Source organism: Cynocephalus volans, chromosome 1, assembly GCF_027409185.1.
Source record: "Cynocephalus volans isolate mCynVol1 chromosome 1, mCynVol1.pri, whole genome shotgun sequence".
NCBI classification, from domain to species: domain Eukaryota; kingdom Metazoa; phylum Chordata; class Mammalia; order Dermoptera; family Cynocephalidae; genus Cynocephalus; species Cynocephalus volans.
In genome coordinates, this window is record NC_084460.1 from 209217099 (window position 1) to 209234501 (window position 17403).

At 37.1% G+C, this 17403-nt stretch overlaps 1 protein-coding gene across 4 annotated transcripts in view; it reads left to right on the plus strand.

Moving 5' to 3' along the window:
- The first annotated feature begins 353 nt into the window (after positions 1–353).
- The window catches only part of SPOPL (speckle type BTB/POZ protein like), a 46210-nt gene continuing 29160 nt past the window's right edge, over positions 354–17403 (plus strand). For all 4 annotated transcript variants that reach the window (XM_063106779.1, XM_063106787.1, XM_063106797.1 and 1 more), the window contains exon 1: positions 354–518. The gene's annotated coding sequence lies outside the window, so the exon portion shown is untranslated. The remainder of the gene's footprint in view (positions 519–17403) is intronic.

The following is a 17403-nucleotide window of genomic DNA, read 5'->3' on the forward strand; positions in this document are numbered from 1 at the left end:
GGGCCCTCCACACCCCCCGCCACAGCAGCCCTGGTTGCGGAGCCCACACAGCCGGGCGCCCAAAACCAGGCGGCGGCGGCAGCTCCAACACCCCGACGACGGATCCGGGCCCGCCCGGAAGTGCCCGGCGCGGGCGGGAGGGAGAAAGAGCCTCGCCAGCCGGCGCGGCCGCCGCGCGCAAGCGCACTCGTGGGCTGGGGCTGGGGCTGGGGCTGGAGCCTTAACTCGGAAGCCGGAGCCCAGACCGGCACGGGGCGGGAAGGGGGGGCTGCACGGGGGCGGGAGCGGCGGAGGCGGCCGCCCCTGGCGGCGGGTTTGTTTATCCCGGGGAAGAAGTTTAGGAGCGGGAGATAGGGAAGGAGGGCGGGCCGGGGAGGAGGGATGCGGTTCGGCGGAGGCGGCCGCCACAGGGACTCGCCGCCATCACCCCCGCCGTCGCAGCCTCGGGCTCCCGGGCAGCCACCTCAGCTCAAGAGGAGCCGCCTCCGGGACTGCCCGCCGCCGCCCCTCACGTCCGGGTAAGTGTCCCTCCCCCTTCGGGTCCCCGCCGCGGCCGTGGTCCCTCGCTCCTCCCCCACACCCCCCTTCAGGTGGCAGGGCGGGCGGCCTCCTTCCCCCTCGCGGCGCGCCTTCGGCCTTCTCGGGGGCTGCCTGTCCTCCCCCGTGCTCCAGCCCGTCCTCCGCCTCCCGGACCTCCCTCCCCTACGACGTCTCTACTTCCCCAGGGGATGTCCCCTTTTCGATTTCCCAGCCTCCGCCTACCGGGATCCCCTTAGTTTTCTCAACGGGCCTCGCCCTTCTTTTCCTCTGGTCGGTCTCTCTCTTCCTTTATACCTGTATAGCTCCACGCCTGCCTTTTTATTCCTTCTTTTCCCACCCACTCTGAGTACTGCCCAAAGCAAGAAACTGCCCCCTTCGTCCACCACCACCAGCGTTCACATCCGGTACCTCCTCATCCCTAGTACGGACACTCGAAACTGTCATCCCTGTTAGTACACTTTAGGGTGAGTTCTCAGGTCTCCAGACCACTCAGTACCTCCCCCCCAGTAGTCATGCCTTCAACCCTCCCTACCTTCGAGCACACACTTGCCTTTTCGTAATCTCGCGCACGTTTACCAGGGTACATCGAGCTAACCCTGCATTTCAGGGTCTAAGTCTTGAAGGATACAAATCATGAGTTTCCCTCTTTTAATTCCCTGCTGCTACCCTTTTTCCTAATTCTACCTCTTCTTGAGCTTATGAATTTGTGTACTGACTCACAAAAAGGAAAAGAGATGGTATTATTTTCTCCCTCAAAGCAGTCACGGAGTTGGGTAGGAATAGATTCACTTTCTGCTTATCCTAACTTTCCGCTTATTTCTCTTCATGACTGTGAACACTATCATTAAGTCATCCTTTGGAGGTTTCTGATGCTTCTTTATATTTGACTAATCCTGGAACTAGAATTTGCGCTATTATAAAACTCATCTTTTCATTTCTTTACAATTGGTTCCATTGTTCTTGGATTGGAAATTCAAGTAGTAAGGGGTTCATAGCTTCGAAAATTACATTTCCCCCTCTATGCTAGGACTTGTGGAATATTTCAAATTATTATCCCATCATTCCTGAGAGAAATGTTGCATAGTGGTGAAGAGCTCAGCATCTGTAGTGGAACTGCCAAGGTCTAACCCCCTGCCCTGCCACCTTCCAGCTCTGGCTTTTGGGCAGGTTATTTAACCCTTCCAGGCCTCAGTATTCTTAAACAGCTATAAAATGGGGATAAAGATATACTTCATAGGATGGTGGTGGTGATTGCACGGGTTAATGCAGGTAAAGTACTTAGAACAGTGTCAGGCACATAAACATTTGATAAATATTACATTTATCCTCCCTTCTTAGCTTGACTTGTTTTGGCAATTGGTAGGTTAATTCTGAGAAAGAAAGGGAATGGAAAGCTGCCTTCTTACTTTTTCCTTTACCACACTTTTTGGTTTGTATTTTGTTATTGTGTAAGTTAATTATAAATATAGGGTTTTAGTTCCCTATTTTCAAGTAAATTACCAAGCTACAGATAGGCCAGTCTATTTCAGATATCTGTTTGGAACTTCTACAATTTTATCTTTGTTTTGAAAATAAATGATGTTGAAGTGTGTAGCAGGTTCACTGGAATGGAAAATGAGGGTTTTACAGATAAGAATTTCAGTGCTGCAAATTAAATACTCCAAACTGGTGGTATTCTTCATACCCATTTGACCTTTACCTTGAATCACTACTCAAGATAGAGCTTGGGCCTCATTTAGAAGATTGGTGGCTTTTTTCTTTTCATCTGTTATGTTCATTCATATTCACATGCCTTTGCTTGGTGTTTACCAAATTTTACTTACTTTTAAAACCCTGACAGTTTGCCATATTTGCTTACCTCTTGGGCACTATTGTTTACTTAATACGTTTTTAACTGACTCAGTTTAAAAAATCTAAATAGATATTTCTTTAGTGTTGTTATAAATAGTAAAAATTTGAAATCACTATTTACCATCCTAATTACATGTAAAAATATGAACATATCAAAATAAAAATGTTCTGGGGCCGGCCTGTGGCTCACTTGGTAGAGTGTGGTGCTGGTAACACCAAGGCCACGGATTCAGATCCTATATAGGGAGGGCTGGTTGGCTTCACTGGCTGAGCGTGGTGCTGACAACACCAAGGCGAGGGTTGAGATCCTCTTACCGGTCATCTTTTAAAAAAATAAAATAAAATAAAATAAAAATATTCTTCTGTCTGTAGCCTACAACCATTTTTGTACTGCCAGGAGAACTTGCTCCATACTCTGGGTGATACTGTCTTTGCTAATGCTGTTCTCTGACCTAGAGTAACCTTTGCTCTTTCTCCTGCATATCCAAATTCTGCCTATCTTTCATCTCTTACTACTTCCACATAGTTCCTGCCAACATTGTTTTTTTTTTGTTTCTTGGCTTTCCTGGTGTCTATATTCTGAATTTTGGGCCTTGAATAGTATAGGCAGCACAAGCTGAAGAAAAATGACTCCCTTAGAGTCAGACTTTTAAGACTTATAGGAACTTTGAAGGAATAGAATAGAATTGATATTTAGTATCTGCTGTATGCTTAGCACTGTTTCTTTGGTTTTGTAAGTATTCATTCTTTCCAAAAATATTTAATGAGCACTTACCTTGTGCTAGGCATTGGGGATACATAAGAGAGGTCCTCTCAACTATGGTTCCAGTGAAAATCAAGCCCTAATGCTCGAAGACATTCAAAGTATGTAATGAATTACCTCATCTCCTGTTAACTAGGATGGTGCTAGCTATGTCCCATTCCTGAGAGAACTGAGAAAATAGTCACTCAAATCTGTTTTTGTAGGTCTTAATTACTGCAGAGCCTTTGAGAAAAGCTCTGTCAGGAAATGATAATAATCATGTCTCTGCTCTTTTGTAATTTATATTCTAATGTGACACTGACAGACAATAAACAAGTAAGTAGATAAAATTAAAGTGAGGACTGGTAATAATATTAAAGAGAATAATCGCTAACATTTATAAAACCCTTTGCCAAGCAGTGGTTCAAAGAATTTTTATATATTATTTAAACTTCATAATGATTATTTAAAGAAGGCTTTATTATGATCCCCATTTTAGAAATGAGGAACCTGAGAAGCAGATTACTTATCTTCTACAAAATCACACAGTTCAGTAAGCTTTGCAGCCAAGCAGTATAGTTCTGTAGTCTGTTACTGTTGTTGCTTCTCAGACCTTCCACTTCCTTGTTGAATACTTAAGAAAAATCCTTCACTTTCTGAAAATCCTTTTTGTTTATTTTTTATAACTTAACAGTGGGGTTTCCCTGTCTTTTTAGGTTGTTTAGGGAAGAAAAGGAAATTTAACTTTTGTAAAGCACCTGGTACAATGTCTTATCCCAAGCCTATATATGACTGTATATGGAAGGTGTTTGCATTTGGTGGTCCTTCTTACTGTTTTGTATCCTGATTTGGATTTGCTCACTTAGCAAAAGTTTATTGAACAACTTATCTTTGCCAGGCACAGTGCTAGGGTCTGGGGACACATGTTAATGGAAAGAGCATACCCATATTCATGAAGGCAAAAGTCTGTTGGGGAATAAAGAAACTAAAAAATTATAAAAAATAGTTATGATAAGTGCTACAAAGGAAAATTATTGTAAACAATGAAAGCCCAAATCCATCAGGGAATGCTTCTCTGAAGAAGGATTCTTAGGCTGAAATCTAAAGGATGAACTGTAGTTACACAAGTGATGTTGGCGATTGCAGCTTTCCAGAACTGAAAGATCCGGTGGGTACTGGACCCTAGTACATGAGGTTGGTGGATGGGAAGTGAGACTGGAGCAGATCACAATGGTGAAAATCCGTGCTAAGCATTTTGTACTTAATCCTAAAAGCAATAGAAAGCCAACAGAGAATGTTAAACAGCTGAATAAGTTACTCAATTTTTTTTTTAAACATCACTTGGGTGCTCTGGACATGTTCGAGAGAGGCAAGTGCAATCGCAGGGAGACCAATTAGGTCAGTGCTTCCCAAACTTATCTGTGGTGAAGGACCAGTTTTGTTTTAATTTCCAATTCATACTTGTACTTTACTAACACAATAAACTAGATGCTGTGGCAGTGTCAAATTGCTATAAAAATTTCTAAGTGCTTCTTCTCCATTTGTGTGTTTACTTCATCTCAGACCGATACAAAAGTTTGTGGACCGGTATTAATTCACAGACCACATTTTGAATAGCATAGAGTTCAGCTGTTATAGTAATTTAGGCAAGAGATGATGGAATCTTATTCAGGATGGCAGTGATAAAGTAGCCTGATCTGGTAAATATTTGGGGGGTAAAATTGATAGGGTTTGGTGATGGATTAGATTTGTGGGCCTGGGAAGAGGAAAAGGCTGATTTCCAGGTCTAGTAGTTCTTATGCTGAAGGTGGGGAGTTGTAGAGGAGGAGCAGTTTTCTGTTTGGTAGTTTCAGAGAAGGGGAGGTATCGATCATAACTCAGTTTGAGAGTTAATTAAACTTGAAAGTGAGACATACAAGTGGATATGTTTCGTAGTAGCAACTGGATAAATAGATTTGGAGCTCAGCAAACAGGTTGGGACTGGATATAACTTTGGGAATAGTCAGCGTATAGCTTATCATTGATGTCTTGGGGTAGGGGATGAGATTCCCTAAGGAGAGAATATATAGAGAGAAGATAAGCGGGTTTAGGACTAAACCCTGTGCATCTTCAGCATTTAAACATTGGGAAAAAGAAATGGAACAAAGGAGACTGAGAAGGAGTAGCTAGATAGAGGTTGGAGGAAAGTTTCATTGGTATCACTGAAGGTAAGGCAGTAGGCTGGAAAAAAGGGACTGGCCAGTCAACTATTTTGAATGCAGCTGAAAAATCAATTTAGAACTAAAAAGTACATATTAGATTTAGCAACGTGAAGAAAATTCTACATTTCTCAGTAGTCAGTCCATCCATTTGATGATGAATTTTGTTTTAATCTGCCAAAGCTACAATCCTAAATTCAGAATAAAATTATATCTATAACATGAATCATACCTTCCTTCCTGAGCTGAGACCCATGTTTCTATTTATCACCATCTGGATGTTCTATAAGTATCTCAAATGTTTATTCCACAACTCATTCATTCAGAGTACATTTAAAAAATCCAAGTTATCATGCACTGTATACTAGACTTTTAGGTATGTTATTAGAACTCAGTGACTAGGGACAGTGGAAAATTAAATATTTGTTATTTCAGTGTGATTAGTGCTGTCATAGCTGTTTATTCAGGTTGCCTTGGAAACACAGAGAAAGGGCATCAAGGAAGGCTTTCTAAAGAAAGTGACACTTGGACAGAGTGTTTCTGAAAGGCAAATTAAACTGAGGGGGAGAGAGCAAGGCAGTGGTAAGGAAGTTTAAAGAGACGGTATTTTAGGTATTTTGAAAGCATGCAAAGGCAGGAATTGAGGCCAAAGCATATGGGTGGTAGGATGGAGAGGTAGCCATGCCATTCAAAGGTTTCCCACTTGAACTTGTACCTTTCTTGTGTTTGCTGTTTTGATTAATATCATCACCACCCATATAGTCACCAAATGTGGAGGTATCTTTGAATATCTTCAAAAATTAAAGATTATCTTTGCTTTAGGATTTATCTAAGGTGATGTTTTATTTTTGCAGCTTAGCTTTATATTTTATATATTAAATTTATACTTATAGAATCATTAACTGATAACTTAAATATTTCAGTTATACTTTAGTAATTTATTATGAGAGAAATATGTGTTAAATACATATTACTTTTTCTCAAATTTAGGGAGTTGAAAATGAAGGCCTTGCTAAGGATTGCCAAGGGTTTACTACTAAACTTGGAGGATATGGTCAGTGATAATGCTTTTGGGCTCAGTAGAATGAAAACAGCCCTCTGATATCTTACATGTTATTTTAGGTAGTTGTATTGCATCATAGAATCTAATAGTCCTTGGACTATGAGTGGAACACAATTCATCTATAGGGATTACTTTCTGAAATATACTGTAGTTGGCAAAACCTTAATTGGCAAGGTCAAAGTCTCATAGAAAATAGTGGAATAGAAGGGAAAATGATGTTAAAATGGATTTTAAAAACACAGTAAATGAAAATTCTAGAAAGCATGTTTTTTAAAATAAAAAGGAGGTCAGCTCTATCAAAACTTGCTTCTGAAATACCATCTTGAGTTATTGTGGAAACATTGCTGTGTTATTCTCATTGCCAAGGTTGCCTTCCTTAAATTTTATATTAAGAAAATTGTAACTTTTAACATTTCTTTTTACTAGTTCTTACTAGCTTTAATATCTTTTGCTCTTGGTCTTTACTGTGGTTTTTAGTTTTGTAGGTCTTATCTGAATACTTACATGACAACTGTATGCTGTTCATATACTGTTATCGTTTTTACTTTTATTTTTATTTATTTATTTATTTTTTGGTGGCTGGCTGGACAGTGATTGAACCCTGGACCTTGTTGTTATCAGCACCACACTCTAACCAACTGAGCTAACTGCCCAGCCTTACTATTATTCTTCTTAAAGGCACAGTTTTATAGGCCTTTTATCTTATAACGAACATGAGCATAGCTCCTGTCTCATATTCTTTAGACCTGTCTGTATGTTGTAAGAAAAGACAGAATAATTATTAGCATTATATTCTGAATCAAGTAATATAACTATGTGAGACTGAACTTTATATAGGTAAAAGCTAGTAGATTTAAAATTTTTTTATCTTCAGATATAAAATTGCATTACCTCAAACATGATCGGGATAGGTTGTATATACACCCAAAGTGAAAATATGATGGAAATATTCATCTGTGCAATATGAATACGTTTAGAAAGTACCTGTTTTCCCCACATCCCCAAGTGGTTGTATTTGCTTTCATCCTCTATTAGATATAGGAATAAAAATGATTAGGGATAACATTTAAAAACAAAAAGAGGGGTTTCATTCTCTTAATAACTAATATAGATCTGAAAGCTTATAGTGTACCTAAAAAGTAGTATCATGCTTTAAGACTATTATATGAGATTTGCTAATGAAGAAGATACTTGTCTGGATATGTTTTAAGAAGCAAATTTAATGATTTTTTTTCTTGTGTAAAATATGTTTGTACCTCTCCTCCCCTCTCTTCCTACCCCCAAATAATGAGTGATTTCAAAAAAATTTTTTTTTTAGTAGACTTTATTTTTTAGACCTCTTTTAGGTTCACAGCAAAGTTGAGTGGCAGGTACAAAGATTTTCTATATACCCTGCTCCCACACATACATAGCCTCCTCCATTATAATCATCCCCCATCAGAGTGGTACATTTGTTACAATTGATGAATCTACGTTGACACATCATTATCACACAAAGTCCATAGTTTTCATTAGGGTTCACTCTTGTTGTACAGTATATTATATGGGTTTGGACAAACGTATAATATATATCCACTGTTATAGTGTCATACAGGGTAATTTCAACGCTCAAAATCCTCTAAAAATCCTCCGTGTTCCGCCTATTCATCCTTCCTCTCCCCAACCCCTGGCAATCACTGATCTTTTTATTGTTTTGCCTTTTCCAAAATGTGATATAGATGCAATTATATAGGATGTAGCCTTTTCAGATTAGCCTCTTTCAGTTGGTAGTATGCATTTTAAGTCTCAGAGTCCATGTCTTTTCATTTATAGCTCTTTTCTTTTTAATAGCTTAATATAGCTCTCTTTAATGCTAAATAATATTCCATTGTCTGTATGTATCATAGTTTATCCACTGACCTACTGACAGGCATCTTGGTTGGTTCTAAGTTTTGACAATTATGAATAAAGCTGCTGTAAACAACCTTGTGAAGGTTTTTTTGTGGACATAAATTTTCAACTCCCTTGGGTAAGTACCAAGGAGTTAGACTGCTGGATTGGTACAGTAAGAGTATGTGTAGTTTTGTAAGAAACCAGCAAACCTCCAAAGTGGCCATACCGTTTTGCATTCCCACTGGCAGTGAATGGGAGTTCCTGTTCCACATCCTCGTCAGCATTTTTATATTCTACTCTTGGTAGATGGAATAGTGTGTAGATGTACACTGTATCCAGTTGGTTGATGGTATTGTTGGGTTCAACTATGTCATTACTGGTATCTTACTGGCATCTGCCCATTTCTGTTAGAGCATTGTTGAAGTATCCAGCTCTAATAGTGGATTCATCTGTTTCTCCTTGCAGTTCTATCAGTTTTTGCCTTACATATTTTGAAGCTTCCTTATTAGGCACGCATATGTTAAGAATTGTTATATCTTCTTGGAGAATTGACCCACTTATCATTATGTAATGTTCCTCTTTACCTTTGATAACTTTCCTGTCTCGGAACTAATTAACTGATTTTTAAGGTAAAGATTGCAATAGTCTCAAGGTGTTTTTCAGTCATTATTTGTATACAGTTTTTTATGTTTTAGTGGGGAATTCCCCTGAAAGGTAAATAGTTTTCATTCTATATGACAATAAAATAACATTGAATATAAATTTGTTCAGAAACTGCCAAGGCAAGCACAAATACATGAAGTTACCACATACCTAAATGAATTGAATTTCATATAATTAAATTTTTGTGTGGCAATTCTTAGGCTCAGTTTAAACCTTTACTAACCAGTTATTTAACATAGCAATTAAGCTTAATATATTCAGTTTTGGTAGAAAAGCTCAGGTGGGGCATGGGCACATACACACAAAGCATATTTGGTCATTTCTGATCACATTCAAAATACATCATTTAAAATGGTGAAAATACTTTTTCATATGAGCATTTTATCGGTGGCATTTGAGAACTGACTTGAATCAAGTAGAATTGTGGGAGTATCTTGGTTTATATTTTAATATTACTGATAATTTAATTTTCTCAGGTGTCTGATTTATTTTTGCTGTTGATTGTCTATCTGCCTCCCCCACCCCCATCTCCTATCAACAAAAATTTCTTCTTCAAGTTGTATGAGGGTACTTCAATAGGTTCATGGAAAAATAGAATTAAAAGATGAGTGTTTCCATGAACTTTTTGAAAACCCCTTGTATAATGAAACCAGTTTTCTTTCTTAGCAGAATGTAACCATGTTTAGCAGGGTATAACCATGTTTATTTGAACATAGGCCTGAGAAACTGACAATTTACTATAGTGTAAAGATACGTTTACATCAAATTTCCTCACAGATCATTTTAGTTAAAAGGGAAGAAGTACCTTAGATATTTTATTTCATTTGCTTCTTATCACTAACCCATAAGGTATAGATAATACTATAATTTCTTGAATTGTAGATGCATCATTATTTATGTTAGAGATAGAGCACACACTGTGAATTACAATTGTAAGAGGCTATCCATTTCAGAAATGTTAAAAATCTGCAAAAAGTTACCGGATGCATCATTATTATGTACCCCAGAGAGAGAAAGAGAGAGAAGGGGAGCATGAGAACACTGGATTACAGGTGTAAGATACTATCCATTTCAGAAATGTTAAAAATCTGTGTATCTTAGAATTAGTGAGAGGTGGAATTAGTGCCTTCCCGATTTATGGTTATCATTCAGGGTGAAACAGTCTCCTAACATGAAGTGAAGTCAGTACAAATTTAATTCCGCTTTACGCTAGAGCTCTCCAGGCAGCATAGCATAGAGGTTAAGAGCATACAGTCATCCTGCCATTTAATAGCTTTGTATTTTAGGCAAATTACTTAAAGGCTCAGTTTTTTTCCTCCATGAAATGGAAATGATAATGGTACCACTTCTTAGAGTAACAATTCTAATTCTCATAACAATTCTACCTCTCATGACAGTGAGAACTAAATGAGTTATATTTACATTTAGAATGGTGCTCTAGGGCCGAGCCCGTGGCGCACTCGGTAGAGTGCTGCGCTGGGAGCGCGGCGACGCTCCCGCTGCGGGTTCGGATCCTATATAGGAATGACCAGTGCACTCACTGGCTGAGTGCCGGTCACAATAAAACGACAAAAAAAAAAAAAAAAAATAATAATAATAAAGAATGGTGCTCTATATGTAGTTAAGTGCTTCTGTATATTTTGGTTAATTAAAAACAGTGATGCTATTTCTGATCTAATATATTTAAGTAGATTGCTAAAAAGGACCTTATCAAATGGTTCATTGATACTTTGTGCATACATTAAAGATTAAAATATTTTATTGATTTGATTTTTAAAAAACTAATGTAAGATTGCAGTCTTGACAATTTTGACATCTAAATTACATTTTTGTTTCCGTACAAATAATACCCTATAAAGGTACAGATATAATCTGCCCTTTTCCCCCATCTTTGTTATAATGTATTTAGTCAGAATATTGATGTGCTGTGATGGATATCTTGAAAATAGCCTGTGATATATACTTATTATTTCTGTAAATCTCATAAGGAACTCATTCAGAAATATTTTTAAAGGGTTTCAATATTACAGACTCATGTTTTATTTTTATTTAAAACATACTTCTGCATTGTGTAGCACATAGAGGAAAGGTAATAAGAAGGCAATTTTTATTTTAATGGTTTTTATGCACATAACTTTGTTCATCTTGAGATTTAAGATCTCGTCATATATTCTGATGATAAAAATAGATTCAGACTTTCCTTTGAACTTGATTTTTCCCTCATTCACACTTTTGCTTTATTTTTATTGTTTTTTCTATTTAGGGTTCACATCATTCATTTACTTCATAAATAGTTCCTGGATAACTATTAAATGCCAGGTTCTGTGTTTACAGTGATGAATTGGAAATAGCCCTTGACCTGGAAGAACTCACTATTTGAGATTTATTAATAGTCTTTAGTCATTGAGTACTTAGGCATGGTGCTGAGGACTTTATACCCATACTCTATTTGTTTTAATCATCATAAGTACCCTGCTAGGGTAGGTCAGTGCTTCTGAAATGTTTCTGCTGAATAATTGGCAGAGAAGAGTGAATTCTTGAGGGATGGAAGGGAGGTGAAGATCTGAGTGTGGTCAAGGTGGTGGAGAGGGGAGAACTTTGGTATTTAAATTCTTTTTAAGTCAGTGTTTTCTCTTGAAAAGGATTTGACTTTTGCATCCTATTACCTTAATATAGCCTTTGTTTTAATATTAAAGTGTTTTAAATTAGCATGAGGGAAGGTTCAAAAGACTGTCCTGTTCCAATTTTAGGATGGAGGAAATATGGCACAAAGAGCAGGATTTTATTATGAACTTCAAGGGATCAGGGTGCTTATTTATTTATTAAATATTTCTTTCCTTTTTTAAAATTTTAAGTGAACTTTTGAAGTATAACATACATTCAAAGACATGCATATATTGTTATACAGCATGTACAATCTTGTGCTGGCTTCTTACCCTAAGTGTATGTGTTTATGTGATCCAACCGTGTTGTGCATAACTGTAGCTATTCATTCTCACTGCCTTATAGTAGTCCATTGTGCAACTATATATATATCGTAATTTACCTGCTTTACTCTTGATGGACATCTAGGTTGTTTCCAGTTTGGGGCCATATTGGATAGGGCCCCTATGCAATATTCTTGTATTCCTGTACATGTCTTTTGGTGCACATACATACATTTCTCTAAGGAATATACCTTGTAGAATAATTGTTGGGTCATTAGTGTGTTTTTTGTTCAGTTTTAGTATGTATTACCCAATGATTTCCAAAGTTGTTGTACCAATTTATAGTCTCATCAGTAGAGAATGAGAATTCTAGTTGTCTCAAATACTCTGCAACATTTGTTTGATATTATCTCATTTATTTAGCCATTCTGGTGGGTGTAAAGTGGTATTACATTGTGGGTAGGCTGTTTTCTCAAAATAAACATGATTCCTTTCCCCACTCCTACCCACGTATCCTTCTCATGTGTACACCAAGGGAAAGTGGAAAAGAGACCTGTTTATTTTCATAAAGCCTAACATATGATTCTGGTTGTCTTGCCAGTTGGTAAAATGCAGAAAATAAGACAAGTTTAAGTATAATTTAAGGAAAATGAGATTGTCATGAAAATTATAGCTTCATAATGTACTGACTTTCTGACAAACGGTGCATTTCTATCTTGCTAAACATGGGAAAGTTTTATTTTGCAAGCTGGTGAAAAGTTTTGTAGGCTCCTTTATTTTATTGAGTGAGTCTACAACATTGGCCCAAAGCTCTAATTACACAATACTGGAATGTACTTGCTCTTACTTGACTGTCTACGCAGATTATGGATTATGTTTGTTCATTATTCTGTGAGGTTTGGTACCAAAAGAAGGGAAACACCGTTTACATAGCAAAGCTTACTCAGTTTTCAGAACTTGAAAATAAGGTTGAGAAAATAATCTTTACCATGTGACCACAGTATGCTTTGTGGTGTTTTATACTTAATTTATTGTGGGTTTTTTTTTTTTTTTTGGAGTTTTTCTTGTAAATTTCAGAGAGGGAAGAGTTGCTAATTTCTACTTTTCATTATTGAATTATGTAGTGAAAACCAAGGATGCAAAAAATATTTCTGCCCAGGTATCCTTTTCAGTGTTAGGATTGTGGTTAATCTCTTCTCGTTCCTTAATGAATGTAGGTTATGTTAGTATCATGTATAGGGAGGTGCCATTCCTATACCTTTTGGGAAAAATAATTAGTTGTTGATTTCTTCCATCAAAACATACATATAGACTCTTAACTCTTGATAAGCCCAGAGTTTTCCTTTTCTAACATTTTCATATGCCTAACTTTATAGCTAATATTTTTATATCAACTTTATTTCTTACTGCTGCAAAGTACTGTTCCAAGGTAGAGCAGCCATTTGATAAATACTTGTGCTCTTCATATTCATAAGTAGTTACCAGTTGTTGCTAGTATAGGAATCTTGGAAATCGCTCATCATCATCAGAACTGAGATGGCATCCATGTTCTTACAGTGCTCCTGTGAAATTTATTCTGCAAAACATTTCCTTTTGAGGGAGATACGGCTGATAGGTGATGGCAATAACCTCCTTTTATTGAGTTTAGTTTGGCCATGTGTTACATCATTTCAGAAGAAACTGGGTGTAAATCCAGGGGTATCCTAACACATTGCTCTCTGTATCATATTGTATCATTTCTTTTCCTTCCTCCTTCCCTTCCTTTCAGTTTCTTTTCTTTTCTTTTTTTTCCCCCTGTAAACTAAGCAGCTATGTAGTAAACATGTTTTTCTTTAAGGAGAATTAAGCCATTATAATGGTTATGGTCATGCAAAATGTAATGTTCTCTACTGACTTTTACAGTAAGGCATGCTATTTTGTCAAGTTTTTTTTCTAGAACTTTTATAACTTAGAGGTTCAGAAAGCGCCAGTCCCTCTTATCTTTTTCAAGGATGATGGTGTGTCTTGCTTTTGCCTAGGACAGTACTAGTTTATGTCTTTTGCCCCAGCATCCTGTCTGATTTAGCATTTGTACTAGATATTTAATTTTTAATTAACTGCTATTATTATTGATAGTTGCATTAAAATAAGCCTGAGTTGGTTTCGTACACTTTTTTACTTCCAGCCTCTGCCATGGTATAGTGTGGTGATATGTGAGTTACATGTGCCATGATAAGAGTTCTGTCTTCCACAGGTGGTAAAATCTGAAAGATAATCACTAAGTACATTTTTCTTAAGTATATTCCTTTAATGACAGGGTGTGGGGAGAGAAGAGCTCCATGATTAGAAGAGGGCTGGAATACAAATGGTTAGGGGCAGATTTCTGTCTTGGGTGATGGTAAGAGATATATTTGATGCTGCTGCCCTTATTGGCTGCTTTTGGTACATGAACATAGAACATGTTCAGTGCTGCAGCTTGCAAGATTCCTGAAACCACCAGGATGGCATTAGGTGGGAAATTATAGGTTGTATGAACTGAAATAATGGCTAAGCAGTCTTGCTGTAGAACATGTGGAGAAGTACTGTTTAATAAAACTTTGTGTCATGATGGAAATATTCTATAATCTCCACTTTCCATTGTGGTAGCCACTAACCACTTGTGTTTATTGAATATTTAAAATGAGTTTAGTAGTTGATTAGAGTGTGATGCTAATAAAAGGAGTCTAGTACAGCTGAGGAACTGAATTTCTAATTGAATTTAAATTAATTTAAATTTAAATAGGCACATGTGGCGAGTGACTACCACATGGAAAGCGCACTTGTAAAAAGTAGTCTGATAGCTGCTTGCTACAGAGTTTTTAGGTATAAATTTACAACTAATTATTTCATTATTTGGTAAGACTATTTTGGAGCAAACCCTTTTGACACCAATTAGTTTAAAAAGTAGTACATATTTAGAGAAAGTATACACTTATGGAGCTGCTATTCTTTTTAAGATTTTACTCATTAACTCAAAGGAGCAGACAGTGGGTGGTTATACTGATACTGAGTGGAGAGTTTACAGGATGGTTGTGGTAAAAAAGAACAGAGGAGTGAGATCTTAAGAATGCTTGCTAGAGAGTATTCAAAGTGATGCATTGTGGGTTTTGGGTTTGATAAGGAAGGAAGTAGAGCTGTAATGGGGATAATGACTCAAAAAAATGGGAAGGGGTCAAGGATGTAATAGTAATAAGAGGTATCGGGGATTTAAATTGATGACAAAATGGGAATAAATTCTGTTATAAAAAGATATGCTGAGGTTTATTGCAGGGTTGCTTCCAAGTCCTTTTTCTAGATCCTTCACAGAGGGAAGAAAAAGATTATTTTAGGAATTCAACTTTATCTGCTTTAGTTAGGTATTTGCCTCTCTGGCCTTATCTTTGTCATCTTTATTTCACCAATGCCTGACCTTTTTAGGTACTTAATAAATGTTTGTTCAGTAAATGCTAGACAAATGTGAAATTGTTCCAGCATCCTGGAATTCTAGAACAAAGAACATTGCTTAGAAACTTTAAAAGTGATTTGAAAACTAGTAAAAGGAACTGTTACTTTAATACAATTATATGTTCAGAGTGTAGAATTAATTACCCTAACTATAATGAGACATTTTGTGTTCAGAGGGGTAATACAGGAAATAAATTACGTAAATTTTTACATAAATTGGTGGATGGCAGTTTCTTGATAGGTTGTCAGGGAATGTTCGGGGCACTTTTTTAGAGGTTGTCAGGAGGGTGTTGTAAAATTGATGCATATCTTTCAGGTCTTTGAACAGTTTCAACTCTAATTTCAACTCTGATCTCTGACAACTGGTTACTTTTGTTTACTTTCATTGGAGCATTAGGCTTTTGAGGAATGAATTGTAGCAGATTAACTTCAGGTCAAGAAGTAAAGTCTTCAGTAATGCAAGATAAAAATCACTAAATGAAGCAGGAGGAGAAATGTGAAGGCAAATGATTTTGTAGAAATTGTGGGAGTGGAGCTTTAATCAAATGTTTAGCCAAAAGTTTCTAAAACAGAAGAGATTGGGGAAGAGTGGGAGAGGGAGGGGAAGAAAACGTAACTTTTATTTTGGATGAATGTTTTAGGATTCAGATAAATTTGAAAAATGCGTAGAGTTAATATTGGTGGGTCTAGAATGACAATTCACTGTACAGGAACTACCCTAAGTACTTTATAGACCTTATCTCTTTTAGTACTTTCTGTGATTGAGGAATTCCCTTTCTGAAGATGAGAGAGCTAAGGACCAGAAAAGGAAAGTAACTTGTTCCAGGGTTATAAAACCTTTTTTGGTTTTTTTAATTTAAAAAGTTTTATACACAGATCTTACAGATATTTCAATGAGTTTTGATAGAGATATTCACCTGTGTAACAACAGCCCAATCAAGATATAGATTATTTCCATTACTCCAGAAAGTTCTCTTAAAGGTTACACAATTCCTAAGAGGCATTTTGGACATCTTTTTCCAACTACACCTCCACATTACTTGCATTAAAAGACAGATGGAAGCTGTTAGAGATAAGCAAGTGTGAGAGCAGCAGAATTAATAACAGATGTAATAGCTAATGGAGAGCCAGGTGATAAAAGTTGAAAAAGCAAGAATAAAACCTCAAAAACCAAATTTGGGCAAATTTAACTCTGCTTTCCTTTACAGTTTCTGAGATTATTACTGTTTTGTACTATAAGAATTATGAGAACTATTTAGAACTATAAGTTCTATCGATGAGTTTCATATTGATAACTCATACACATAACACCAAGTTATTGAGTGCTTTCTATGTATTACACACTGTATTAGGTATCTTCTGTGCATTCCCATTCAATATACCAGTCATTTGAGACAATTACCATTTATTATTAGGTTACTGTTATTTCATAACATTGAAATAAGACCCTGTAATGAAGAAGTTGAAGGTAGCCCAACCCCCTCAGTATAGTACCCAGGTAAAATGGAAGCCTTAGAGGTGAAGGACAGATGAAGGACAGCTGGGGCAATAATGATATTTTTATATTAGTGATATCAATATCTAACCATACTAGAACAGTGGTTCTCAGTGTGGGGTGTGGATCAGTAGCATTAGAACCAACTGAAACCTTGTTAGAAATGAAATTTGGGGACTTGACTCAGACCCACTGAATCCTTAACTCGGGGTTGAGGCCTGTTTTAACAAGCCCTCCAGCTGATTGTAAGGCACACCTTAACTTTGAGAATTGCTGCCCTAGAGATATATAAAGCCGTAAGTCTAACAGTGTAATCACTTAGAGGGTTGGGACTGTTGAATTAAACCTTGTGAAATTGCCAATATTCTCCTGCTTTTGACCTACATAAATGACATTTTCATATAGTTCAACCTGATAAAATTGAAAAAATTTGTCAAACTTTGAAAGGAAGTCACCTTTTACTTGGGGCAGAGAGCTCAAACTATAGAACAGCTAATTTCACTTATGCCTTAAGGACTCAGGTAAGTGGACTGTAAGGTAAATGAAGGTATTTGCTCAATCGCTATGCATTTTTTTTTAAACTGAGGCCC